The following is a 12,000-nucleotide window of genomic DNA, read 5'->3' on the forward strand; positions in this document are numbered from 1 at the left end:
TGCCGATGCTCGTGATGCGCAGGAAGGAGGCGGATGGGGCGAGCGTCGGGGCGAGCGTCGGCTCGGGCGTCGGGCGGGGCGAGGGCGCGGACGTCGTCGGAGATGAGGTTGTCGGGACGCTCGTCGTTGGCTGCATCGTAGGACTGCTGGTCGGGAGGGGTGCGGGAATGCTCGTTGTTGGAGCGGCGGACGGCTCCCTCGAGTAGGTAGGCTCCGCGCTTGGCTCTGGCGACTCCGTCGGCGGCAACGTGGGCGCGAAGGTCGCAGTCGGGCTCGGCGTCGGGGGGAGCTCGCAGCTGGTGGAGGTAGAGACGTACGCCACGTCGTTGATGTAGCACAGATCGTTCCCGTCGCCGCCAGATGGAGGAGTGTTGGCGTCATCGTAGGGGTTTTGCAGCCGAAGCGTGTCGTCTCCGTCACCGCCAAATAGACCGCTAGACAGGCTACCGCCGAGTTCTAGTGTATCATCGCCTTGTCCCCCATAGAGGTAGTTAATGGTGCCCGAGCTGTAGAGAATGTCGTCTCCGTCACCGCCATGAAGCTCGGTCATTTGGCCATATGCAATGGTGAGCGTGTCGTCACCGTCGTCGCCGTAGATCTTAGTATCGACTCCGTATTGGACGGTGATCACGTCGTCGCCGGCGTCTCCTCTAATGACGTTGCCCGGACCGAATGAGCCGGCGCTTCCAGACTCCATGTAGATGAAGTCATCCCCAGGACCGCCAGAGACACGGTAAGCGTTGTAAAAGTAACCCTCCAACACCACAACGTCATCCCCTTCGAGAGCGTCGATAGTGCCGAAACTGAAACTGTCGGTCGAATGGACGCAGTCGGAGAAGTCGGTGAGATCCAGATAGAAGCTAAGAATGTTCCGATCCAGGTCCAGGCAGATACAGCCCTGGCGGCTGGAGAAGTCGTAAGTCCAGTCTATGATACTCAAATCGTCATTTTGGCCGGCAGACTGGGTTGCTTCAGTTTCGTCCGTGCACCACCCGCAGCACGAAGCGCAGTCTCCACCGGCCAGGAAGCAGGCGGCCGTCTCCGCGGGCGCGGGGCTTGCGGATGGCGACGCAGTGGGTTGCTGCGTGCACCCGAAGCTGACGCCGCAATCGGTGACCGTGCAGCCAGCGGAAGAGGCGAAGTCCAAAGCCGAGACGCTGCTCGAGATGCACCAGCCGAGGTCCTGGTCGAAGGCGGCAGCACCCTCGAACATCCAGGTCATGTCCGTCACGGACGACGTGTCCCAGGCGCCGATGTCCTGGTTGAAGGCTTGAGCAATTGTGAACATGTACTTCATGTCCGTCACGGACGACGTGTCCCAGGCGCCGATGTCCTGGTCGAAGGCGTCAGCACTGTCGAACATGTTGCTCATGTCCGTCACGGACGTCGTGGTCCAGCCGCCGATGTCCTGGTTGAAGTTGGAAGCAAAGGAGAACATCTCGCTCATGTCCGTCACGGCCGACGTGTCCCAGCCGCCGACGTCCTGGTTGAAGTTGGAAGCAAAGGAGAACATGCGGTTCATGTCCGTGACGGCCGACGTGTCCCAGGCGCCGATGTCCTGGTCGAAGGCGAAAGTCTCGCTGAGCATCCAGCTCATGTCCGTCACGGACGACGTGTCCCAGGCGCCGATGTCGCGGTCGAAGGCGATAGCATTGGAGAACATCTCGCTCATGTCTGTCACGGACGACGTGTCCCAGGCGCCGATATCTTGGTCGAAGGTGTAAGCATGGTAGAACATGCGTCTCATGTCCGTCACGGACGACGTGTCCCAGGCGCCTATGTCCTCGTTGAAATTATCGGCAGCACCGTAATTGAAATTGCCGTTCGACATACACAGCTCCGACATGTCCGTCACGGCCGACGTGTCCCACGTCGAGATGTGGCCGTACGTGAGCGCCGCCGCGTCCGCGTCCGACAGCCACGCGTCGACCGCGGTCTCGAGCTCGCTCTTGTCCGCAAAGCTGTATGAACCGACGGACGGCGGCGCGGTGAGAGCGACGGTCGGACCCGCGGACGGGCTCCGGGAGGGCGCGAGCGTGGGAGCCTCCGTCGGGATCGGCGCGGGTTCGATCGTCGGCGCGGGCGTGAACGAGACCTCGAACTCCGCCGAGTCCGCGAGCGTCGCGTCGTCCGAGCACGCCAGCGTCAGGGTGTAGGTGCTGACCTCCGCGTCGCCGGCGACGGTCTGCGTCTGCTGGCCGTCGTTGGTCGCGGTCTCCGCGCGGACGACGGTCCCGTCCGGGTCCGAGACCTCGACGTCCACGGTCGCGCAGGCGCCGGGGTCGCCGCGGTAGACCCAGAGGACCTCGCACTCGACGCCGGAGACGCAGGTCGCGCCGGCGCCGATGCTCGTGATGCGCAGGAAGGAGGCCGTCGGGGGCGAGGAGGGCGTCGCGCTGGGGCTCGAGGACGGACTCGGGGACGGCGCCGAAGAGGGCGACGCGGTCGGCGCGGCCGTCGGCGCGGTCGTGGGCGCTATGGTGGGCAAAGCTGTCGGCTTGGGCGTGGTGGTGGGCGTTTCCGTCGGTGAGAGCGTCGGTGAGCACCCGTCGTACATCAGGGTGAATCGCGCCTGGGTTCCGTTGTCGCAGAAGGTGCCCTGCACGTAGGAAGTCGCGTCGAACTCGACAAACAGCTCTCCCGCCTGCACGTAGGAGAGCACATCCATGTCGTAGAAGCAGAATTGCCAGTGCGCGCAGCTCCCTATCATGGCGTAGTGGCCGTTGCCGCACGTGTCGAGGAGATCGCCGTTGGCGTAGACGGAGACGGCCTGTTTCCAGTCTGCGAAATCGCCCAGCATGTCCACTTTGAGCGTCGCCGACGTCGCGCATGAGAGCTGTGGGAACGTCGCGCCGTTGCGGCATCCGTCGCTGTCGCACGAGACGAGGGCCGTGGAGCTCGGCGTGTCGTCGTAGATGGTCGGCGTCGCGTCTGTGTCGTCCGGGCACCCGTCGTACATCAGGGTGAATCGCACTTGGGTTCCATTGTCGCAGAAGGTGCCCTGCACAGAGGAATCTGCGTCGAACTCGACGAACAGCTCCCCCGCATGCACGTAGGAGAGCACGTCCATGTCGTAGAAGCAGAACTGCCAGTCCTCGCAGCTGCTGAGCATGGCGTAGGCGCCATTGCCGCAACTGTCGAGGAGAGTGCCGTTGGCATAGACGTCGACGTACTCGGCAGTATTCTCGAAATCGCCCAGCACGTCCACTTTGAGCGTCGCCGACGTCGCGCATGAGAGCTGGGGGAACGTCGCGCCGTTGCGGCATCCGTCGCTGTCGCACGAGACGAGGGCCGTGGAGCTCGGCGTGTCGTCGTAGACGGTCGGCGTCGCGTCTGTGTCGTCCGGGCACCCGTCGTACATCAGGGTGAATCGCGCCTGGGTTCCGTTGTCGCAGAATGTGCCTTGCACGAAGGGACTCGCGTCGAACTCGACGAACAGCTCCCCCGCCTGCACGTAGGAGAGCACGTCCATGTCGTAGGAGCAGAATTGCCAGTCCTCGCAGCTGCTGAGCATGTTGTAGTGGCCATTGCCGCACCTGTCGAGAAGAGTGCCGTTGGCGTAGACGTCGACGTACTCGTTGTCCCAATCGAAATCTCCAAGGAGCTCCACTTTGAGCGTCGCCGACGTCGCGCATGAGAGCTGGGGGAACGTCGCGCCGTTGCGGCATCCGTCGCTGTCGCACGAGACGAGGGCCGTGGAGCTCGGCGTGTCGTCGTAGACGGTCGGCGTCGCGTCGGTGTCGTCCGGGCACCCGTCGTACATCAGTGTGAATCGCGCCTGGGTTCCGTTGTCGCAGAAGGCGCCCTGCACCACGTGGGTCGCGTCGAACTCGACGAACAGCTCCCCCGCATGCACGTAGGAGAGCACGTCCATGTCGTAGAAGCAGGATTGCCAGTCCGTGCAGCTGTTGAAAAAGTTGTAGTGGCCGTTGCCACATATGTCGAGGAAAGTGCCGTTGGCGTAGACGTCGACGTACTCGTCGTATATCTGGAAATTTCCCAGCATCTCTAGCTTGAGCGTCGCCGACGTCGCGCACGAGAGCTGGGGGAACGTCGCGCCGGTGCGGCAGCCGTCGCTGTCGCACGAGACGAGGGCCGTGGAACTCCTCGGCTCGCCCGGCATCGTCGTCGGTGGCAGCGACGGCGCCGCGGAGGGGCCCAGCGTCGGCGCCGCCGACGGCGGGAGCACGGGAGCCGCCGTCGGTCTCGTCGTCGGCGCGGAGCTCGCGGACGGCGCGGCGCTCGGCGCGTGCGTGCCGCAGTCGTTCTCGTACCACGCGACGGTGTCGTCATTCCAGGACGCCGACAGCGCGTCGACGTCGCCGTCGCCGTCGACGTCTATGGCGAAGACGGAGTAGGCGCCGTCCGCGAGCGTCGTGATGACGCGCTCCGCGAAGGACTGGGACCCGTCGTTCTCGTACCACGCGACCGTGTCGTCGTCGTAGGACGCCGAGAGCGCGTCGACGTCGCCGTCGCCGTCGACGTCGATCGCGAAAAGAGAGTAGGGGCGGTCTATCAGCGTCGTGATGACGCGCTCTGAGAAGGACTCGGACCCGTCGTTCTCGTACCAGGCGATGGTATCGTCGCGGGAGGACGCCGAGAGCGCGTCGACGTCACCGTCGCCGTCGACGTCGATCGCGAAGACGGAGGTGGCGCTGTCCGCGAGCGTCGTGATGATGCGCTCCGTGAAGGACTGCGACCCGTCGTTCTCGTACCACGCGACCGTGTCGTCGTTCATGGAGGCCGAGAGCACGTCAACGTCGCCGTCGCCGTCGACGTCGATCGCAAAGACAGAGCGGGCGCTGTCCGCCAGCGTCGTGATGACGCGCTCGGCGAAGGACTGGGACCCGTCGTTCTCGTACCACGCGACCGTGTCGTCAACGGCGGACGCCGATAGCGCGTCGACGTTGCCATCGCCGTCGACGTCGACCGCGAAGACGGCGAAAGCATAGTCCGCCAGCGTCGTGATGATGCGCTCGGTGAAGGACTGGGACCCGTCGTTCTCGTACCACGCGACGGCGTCATCTTCGGACGCAGACAGCGCGTCCACGTCCCCGTCGCCGTCGACGTCGATCGTAAAGACGGAGTTGGCGCCTCCGGCGGAGTTGGTGATGATCCTCACCGAGAACGAGACACTGGCGCAGCTCACGGTCGGTCGCGGCGTCGCTGCAAGCTCGCAGTCGTTCTCGTACCAGGCGACAATATCGTCGTTCCAGGACACCGAGAGCGCATCCACGTCCCCGTCCCCGTCGACGTCGATCGCGAATACGCCAGTCGTCCATTCTTTTGACTCCCCGATGATGTGCTCCGTGAAGGACAGCGAGCTGTCATTCTCGTACCATGCAACTTTGCTACCAAACGCTGACAGCGCATCCACGTCGCTATCGCCGTCAACGTCGGTCCCATAGACGGATCTAGCACCGTTCGCACTGGTGGTGATGTCACACTCCGCAAACGACTGGGACCCGTCGTTCTCGTACCACGCAACCGTGTGATCGTTCATAGATGCAGACAGCACATCGATATCGCTGTCCCCATCAACATCCATCGCGAAGACGGAGGCTGCGCCATCTGCGAGCGTCGTGACGACACGTTCGGTGAAGGACTGGGACCCGTTGTTCTCATACAAAGCGATCGTGTCGTCGGATTTTGATGCCGACAGCACATCCAAGTCGCCGTCGTCGTCGACATCGATGGCATAGACGGAGTAGCCGAAATCTGCCGTCGCTGTGAGCACCCGCTCTGCGAAGGACTGGGACCCGTCGTTCTCGTACCAGGCGACCGTGTCGTCATAGTGAGCCGCCGACAGGACATCCGTGTCTCCGTCGCCGTCGACGTCGATGGCGAACACAGAGGCGGCACCGTCCGCCGAATCTGTGATCATACGCTCGGTGAAGCCCAGAGATCCCTCGTTTACGTGCCATGCTATCGTGTCATCATAGATGGACGCAGACAGCACGTCCGTGTCCCCATCACCATCAACATCGAGAGTGTAGACTGAGTGGGCACCGTCCGCCGCATTGGTAACGACGCGCTCGGTAAAGGACTGCAACCCGTCGTTCTCGTGCCACGCGACTGTATCGTCACCCATAGACGCAGATAGCACGTCTACGTCTCCATCACTGTCCAGGTCGATTGCGAAGATGGCATGAGCACCGTCCGCCGAGTTTGTGATGACGCGCTCCGAGAACGCGACGCTGGCGCAGAAGACGGTGGGCCGCGGCGTCGGCGCGTGCGTGCCGCAGTCGTTCTCGTACCAGGCCACCGTGTCGTCGTTGATGGACGCCGAGAGCGCATCGACGTCGCCGTCGCCGTCGACGTCGATCGCAAAGACGGAATAGGCGCCCTCCGCCGAGTTTGTGATGTTGCGTTCCGCGAAGGTCTCGGCCCCATCGTTCTCGTACCAGGCGACCGTGTCGTCGCTTTCGGACGCCGACAGCACGTCCGCGTCCCCGTCACCGTTGACGTCGATCGCGAAGATGGAGTCGGCGCCATTCACCCAGTTCGAGATGACCCGTCCGGTGAAGGACTGGGAGCCATCGTTCTCGTACCACGCGACCGCGTTGTTGCCGAGGGACGCCGAGAGCGCGTCCATGTCGCCGTCGCCGTCGACGTCGATGGCGAAGACGGAGCGGGCGCTGTCCGCCAGCGTCGTGATGATCCAATTGTCCTTGAAGGACTGGGAGCCATCGTTCTCATACCACGCGACTGTGTCGTAGCCTGCGTCTGCTGATAGCACGTCGATGTCGCCGTCGCCGTCGACGTCGATCGCGAAGACGGACAGGGCGCCCTCCGCCGAGTATGTGATGACACGCTCGGTGAAGGACAGGGACCCGTCGTTCTCGTACCACGCGACCGTGTCGTCGAACTCGGACGCCGAGAGCGCATCGACGTTCCCGTCGCCATCGACGTCGATCGCGAAGACGGACATGACGCTGTTCGCCGATTCTGTGATCTGGTGGTCAGTGAAGGACTGGGAGCTGTCGTTCTCGTACCACGCGACCGTGTCGTCGTTGTAGGACCCCGACAGCACGTCGACGTCGCCGTCGCCGTCAACGTCGATGGCGAAGACGGAGACACCGCCGTCCACCGTAGTCGTGATGTCGCGCCTGGCAAAGAACACCTCGTCCTCGTCCTCGAGCCGGCGTTTGCCGCCGCCGCCGTAGTAGTAGCCGTAGCGATCGTCGTCGGTGGTGTCGTCAGAGTAGTAGGTCGAGGGCGCCCACGTCGGGGATGACGTCGAGCCAGCCGCCCCGTTCTCGTACCACGCGACCTCGGCGAAGTTCGCCGACAGCACGTCGACGTCGCCGTCGCCGTCGACGTCGATGGCGTAGACGGAGTAGACGTCGCCCGCCGAGTTCGTGATCTGGCGCTCGGAGAACGCGACGCTCCCGCAAGAGGCGCCCACCGAGTCGACGCTCCAGCACGCCAGGACAAACAAGCAGCCTCTTGCCGCGCCGATCAGCCGCCCGCCGCGGCGCGGCGCGCGGCGCGCCCCGTCGCGGCGCGCCCCGTCGCGCCGCGCTTCGTCGCGCCGCGCGGCGCGCGCGCGGGACGGCCCGGGTCGACGGCCCGCCGCCCGCGGCTGCGCCTGGTTGGGGCTGCGCATGCCGCGAGGCGTCGGCACCATTCCCCTGGCTGTCGCCTCGACTTGAGTCTTGACCTTTCGGTCGAACAGCAACAAAATCCATGGCCCCCGCCGCTCGCTGTTGTTTGCTTCAGTAACGCGAGAGCCGGCTCGGCGGCTGCGGACCGCGGGTCGGCCCCGGCCGAGGCTGCTCCCGGAGTTGCCGCCGCCGCCCAAGTTGGCGAACGAGGGCAAAGGTGAATCACTCACCACAAGCAATGGGCGCTCGATAAGCACTGCCTCATGGGCCGCCGCAGCAGCAACAAGCGCCGCGCGCCGCCGGCGCCGACGGCCGACACCGCGCGCATCGAAGCCGCGCTCGCGCGCCAGCGCGCGGCGCGCACCGCCTCTCAAGCACCAGCGGCACCATCGGAGATCCCGGGCTTCGCGTACGACGCGTCGCGGAACCGCTACTTCCCCGGCGCCGCAGCGCCGCCGCCGCCGCCGCCGGACCGGAATCCCTGGGGCGAGCCGCCGGCGGCGTCTGTCGTCGCGCCGCTCTTCGCGCTCGCGACGCGCGCGGTCATGCGCGGCCGGTGCCGCGTCGCCGTCGGCCCGAGCGCGTCCGGCGGCGCGGCCTGCGCCGCCGCGGCCCGGGCCCCCGACGGCGCCGTCGCCGCGGCGACGGCGGAGACGGTCTTCGTCGCCGACGGCGACGCGAGCTTCTCCGCGCCGTGCCGCGACGTCGCCTGCCTCCGATTCTGCGACGGCGCGCTCCTCGTCGGCGAGGCCGGCGGCGCGGGCGTCGCGGGCTCCGTCGTCGTCCTGGCGCGCGGCGCCCAATCCCCTGGCCGCGCCGTCGCGCGCGTCTCCGCGCCGCGCGTGCGCACGCTCTGGTGCGCCGACGGCGCGTCTCCCGCGCGGCTCGCGCTCGGCGGCGGCGCGGGCGCGCGCCGCGGCCGGGCCGTCGGCGCCGTCGCCTTCGTCGCCGACGGCGCGGCCGTCGCGACGTTCGAGCTGCCGTCGGACGCCTTCGCCGCGCGCGTCGACGGCGACGCGGCCGTCGTCGGCTGCCGCGACGGCGTCGTCCGCCGCGTCGACTCCCGCGGCGGGCCGCCGTCCACGCTCCTCGACCGCCTCGACGGCGGCGTCGACGCCCTGGAGCCCTTCGAGCCCGGGCGCTACGTCGCGGCGTCGAAGCGCGGCGACGTCGCGCTCTTCGACGAGCGCGTCCCGGGGCGGAGGGTCCTGTCCCTCGCGCGGCCGCCCGGCGCCGGCCGCGCGGCCGGCGGCGTCGCCGTGTCCGCGGCGCTCCGCGCCTGCGCCGCCGCGGACGCCGGCGGCGTCTGCCGCGCCTGGAGCCTCGACGACGGCGCCATCCTCGCCGCCGCGGCGCGGCCCGGCGGCGGCCCCTGCGTCGCGCTCGGCTGCGCCGCGGCGGGCGACGTGCTCCCGGCCTTTGCGTTCCTCGACCGGGCCGACGGCGCGTTCCTGCAGCTCACGGCGCGGGCCGAGGATGTCAGCTAAGTTTAGTTCCGCGCGGGAAGGGCCGCAGCTCACGGCGAGGGCCGCAGCTCACGGCGAGAACCGCAGCTCACGGCGCGGGCCGACGACGACGCTTAGCCCCCAGTTTAATCTCCGCGCAGGAAGGACCGCGCGTCCGGGAGGAGCGAGCCCGCGGCGAGCGCGGCGGCGGCGACGACGAGCATGGACGCGTCGCGCGTCGACGCCTCGAGGAGGCGCTCGAAGGTCGCGACGAGGAAGACGAGGGCCGCGGCAAAGACGGCGACGACGAAGACGAGCTGCGGCGGCGGCGCGGGCACGACGACCGCGGAGCGCACCGCGGCGGCGTCCGCCTCGACCGCGAGGAGCGACGCGAGCGCGGCCGCGGGCAGCGCGGCGGCGCCGCAGCCGGCGACGCGCGCCGCGGCGAGGGCGCCCAGGGGCACGCGCGGGTCCGCGCTCGCGCGCAGGGCGCGCGACGCCGCGAGGCCGCCGACGACCGCGAGCGCGCCGCTCGAGGGCGCGACGCCGCCGCCGGGCGCGACCCGCGCGACGACCGCGCGGCCGAGCTCGGCCAGGACGAGCGCGACGGCCGCCGGGCCCAGCGAGCCGCCGTGCGCCGGCGGCGACAGCGCGAAGCGCCACGTCGCCGGCGCCGCGGCGACGGGCGACGCCGCCTCCGGCGCCTCGGCCTGCACCAGCGCCGCGAACCGCGCCATCTCCTGCGCGCTCAGGCCGCCGCCGACGGGCGCCACGGAGTGGTCCGCGCGGATCATCGCGTTGTGCTGTTGCCGGTTCTGCTGTGCGCGCGCAAGGCGTCGAGGCGCGCAGGCCGGCTCGAGAGCTCGATGGCGAGCCGCAACGATCACCTCAATGAAGATAATGAAGCCGAGCTGGCGTTCGAACTCCGTGTCCTCCACGCTGGGTTCGGGGCAGCCCCCGCCGGCCTCGGCCAGCGGGGACGATGATCTTCGACCTGCCCATGGACCTCGTGGAGGCGGAGACGTACGACAGCATCGAGCTGCTGACGCGCGGCGAGTTCGGCGACGCGCAACCCGACGATCCGCGACCGGACCCCTTTCTCTTCTGCGCGCCGGCGGATCCAGAGCGACCTCGACCGCGGGCGCCGTCGGCCGAGAGCGACATCGAGGTCGTCGCCGAGCGCGGGTCGGAGCCTCGCGAGCCGGAGCCGGAGCTCGAGGCGGGCGAGGCGCCGGAGCCGGCGCCCGGACGGCGATCGCCCGGCCGGGACGAACCGCTCCGGCGGCGCGCGCGACGCGACCCCGACGAGGCCTGGCTCGAGGACGCGCGGCGCGCGTCGGAGGAGGCCTGGCGCGAGACGCGCGCGGCGCCCGAGGAGCCGAAGCCGCGGCGGCGCGGGCTCTTCCCGCGGCTCTGGCGCCGGCGGTCCGCGGACGCCTGGGAGGAGCGCAAGGAGGCGGCGCCCGACGCGGAGACGACGACGAGGAAGCGGCGGAGCCTCCTGGGCCGCGTCAAGCGCCTCGGCCGGTCGCGGTCGCGGAAGCCCGAGCCGCCGCCGCCGCCGCCCGCGGCGCCCGAGCGGCGGCCGCTCGCCGCGGCGCCCAAGTGCCTCCCCGAGCCGTGCCTCCCCGCGCCGCCCACGCCGCCGCCGCCGCCGGAGCCCCCGGGCGAGCCGAGCCCCGCGCCGGAGCCCGCGGGGCCCGAGCCGCCCGCGGCGAGTCCCGGCGCGCCCGCGCGGCGGCCGCCCGACGAGGCCGGCGAGCCCGCGTACCGGCCGCCGCCGGAGGAGGCGGCCTTCCAGCCGTTGATCGCGGCGCCGGGCGTTCGGCAGCCGGCGGAGCTCCCGCCGCGGCCCGTCGCGCCGGAGCACCCCATCATCGGCGAGGTCCGGCTCATCATCCAGCTCTTCTACATCCTGGACCCGGAGGGCCGGGGCTGGGTCACGCGCGACGAGGTCATGGCCACGCTGCCCGTGCTGGGCTACGCGTCCGCCGCGGACCTCGAGGACCTCGCGCGGAACGAGGACCTCGACGAGCGCCTCGACAAGGTTGCCTTCTTCGAGTGGTACACGCGGTGCACGCCCCAGCTCGCGGCCCAGGTCCGGCGCAAGTACCCCGAGCTGTTCTAACCACCCTGAAATTCGCCGAGCTCCCCCGCGAATCCGGACACTAGCGCGCCGGAGACAAGGGCGGGAGGAAAGCGGGGGCCGCGCGCGCGGAACTCAGTAGCGCGCCGAGGCCGCGCGGCGGAGCGACGCGGAGATGGACCGGTGGTCGTTGTAGTTGTCCGAGGGCGCGGCGAGGAGGCCCTGGCGCTGGTGCGGCGTCTCGAAGTAGTAGGGGTAGTTCCCGTCGGTGCCGCGGCGCGTCCAGTAGGGGTTCGGCGCGCGGACGGGCGCGAGGCGCGGCTGGTACTGGGGCGGGGCGTCGTGGCCGTTGTAGCCCACGGGGGGCACGGCGACGTAGTGGGGCACGGGCACGTAGTAGCGCGCCTTCTTCGGCGACTCGGCCGACGCCGCGGGGCGGCTGTTGTTGATCGGGTAGAACTCCGGCGGCGGCGCGCGCGGCCGCGGCGGCGTCGCGGCGGGCGCCGGGGGCGCCGGCGCGGGCGCCGGCGCGAGGGGCGCGGGGAAGGCGGGCGCCGCCGGGGCCGCGGGCGCCGCGGGCTTGGCCGCGTCCGGCGACGGCCAGAAATTCGAGTAGCGCCGCGGCGCGGACGTGGACACGCGGCGGCCGCCGGCCCGGGGCGGCGACGCCGGCGGCGGCGCCGCGTCGCCGGCGAAGAAGGCCGCGAGCAGGTTCACCGTGTCGTCGCGGTAGAAGCTGTGGTGCGTGCCGAGCGCCGTCGTCCGCCGCGACGCGGCGACGCCGCTGTCCGTGAGGAGCGCCCAGGCCGCGTTCCACTTGTCCGGGTCGACGTCGGAGTCGCCGGCGTAGGTCCGCGCGAAG

The sequence above is a fragment of the Aureococcus anophagefferens genome, assembly GCF_000186865.1.
Source record: "Aureococcus anophagefferens unplaced genomic scaffold AURANscaffold_19, whole genome shotgun sequence".
Taxonomy (NCBI): Eukaryota; class Pelagophyceae; order Pelagomonadales; family Pelagomonadaceae; genus Aureococcus; species Aureococcus anophagefferens.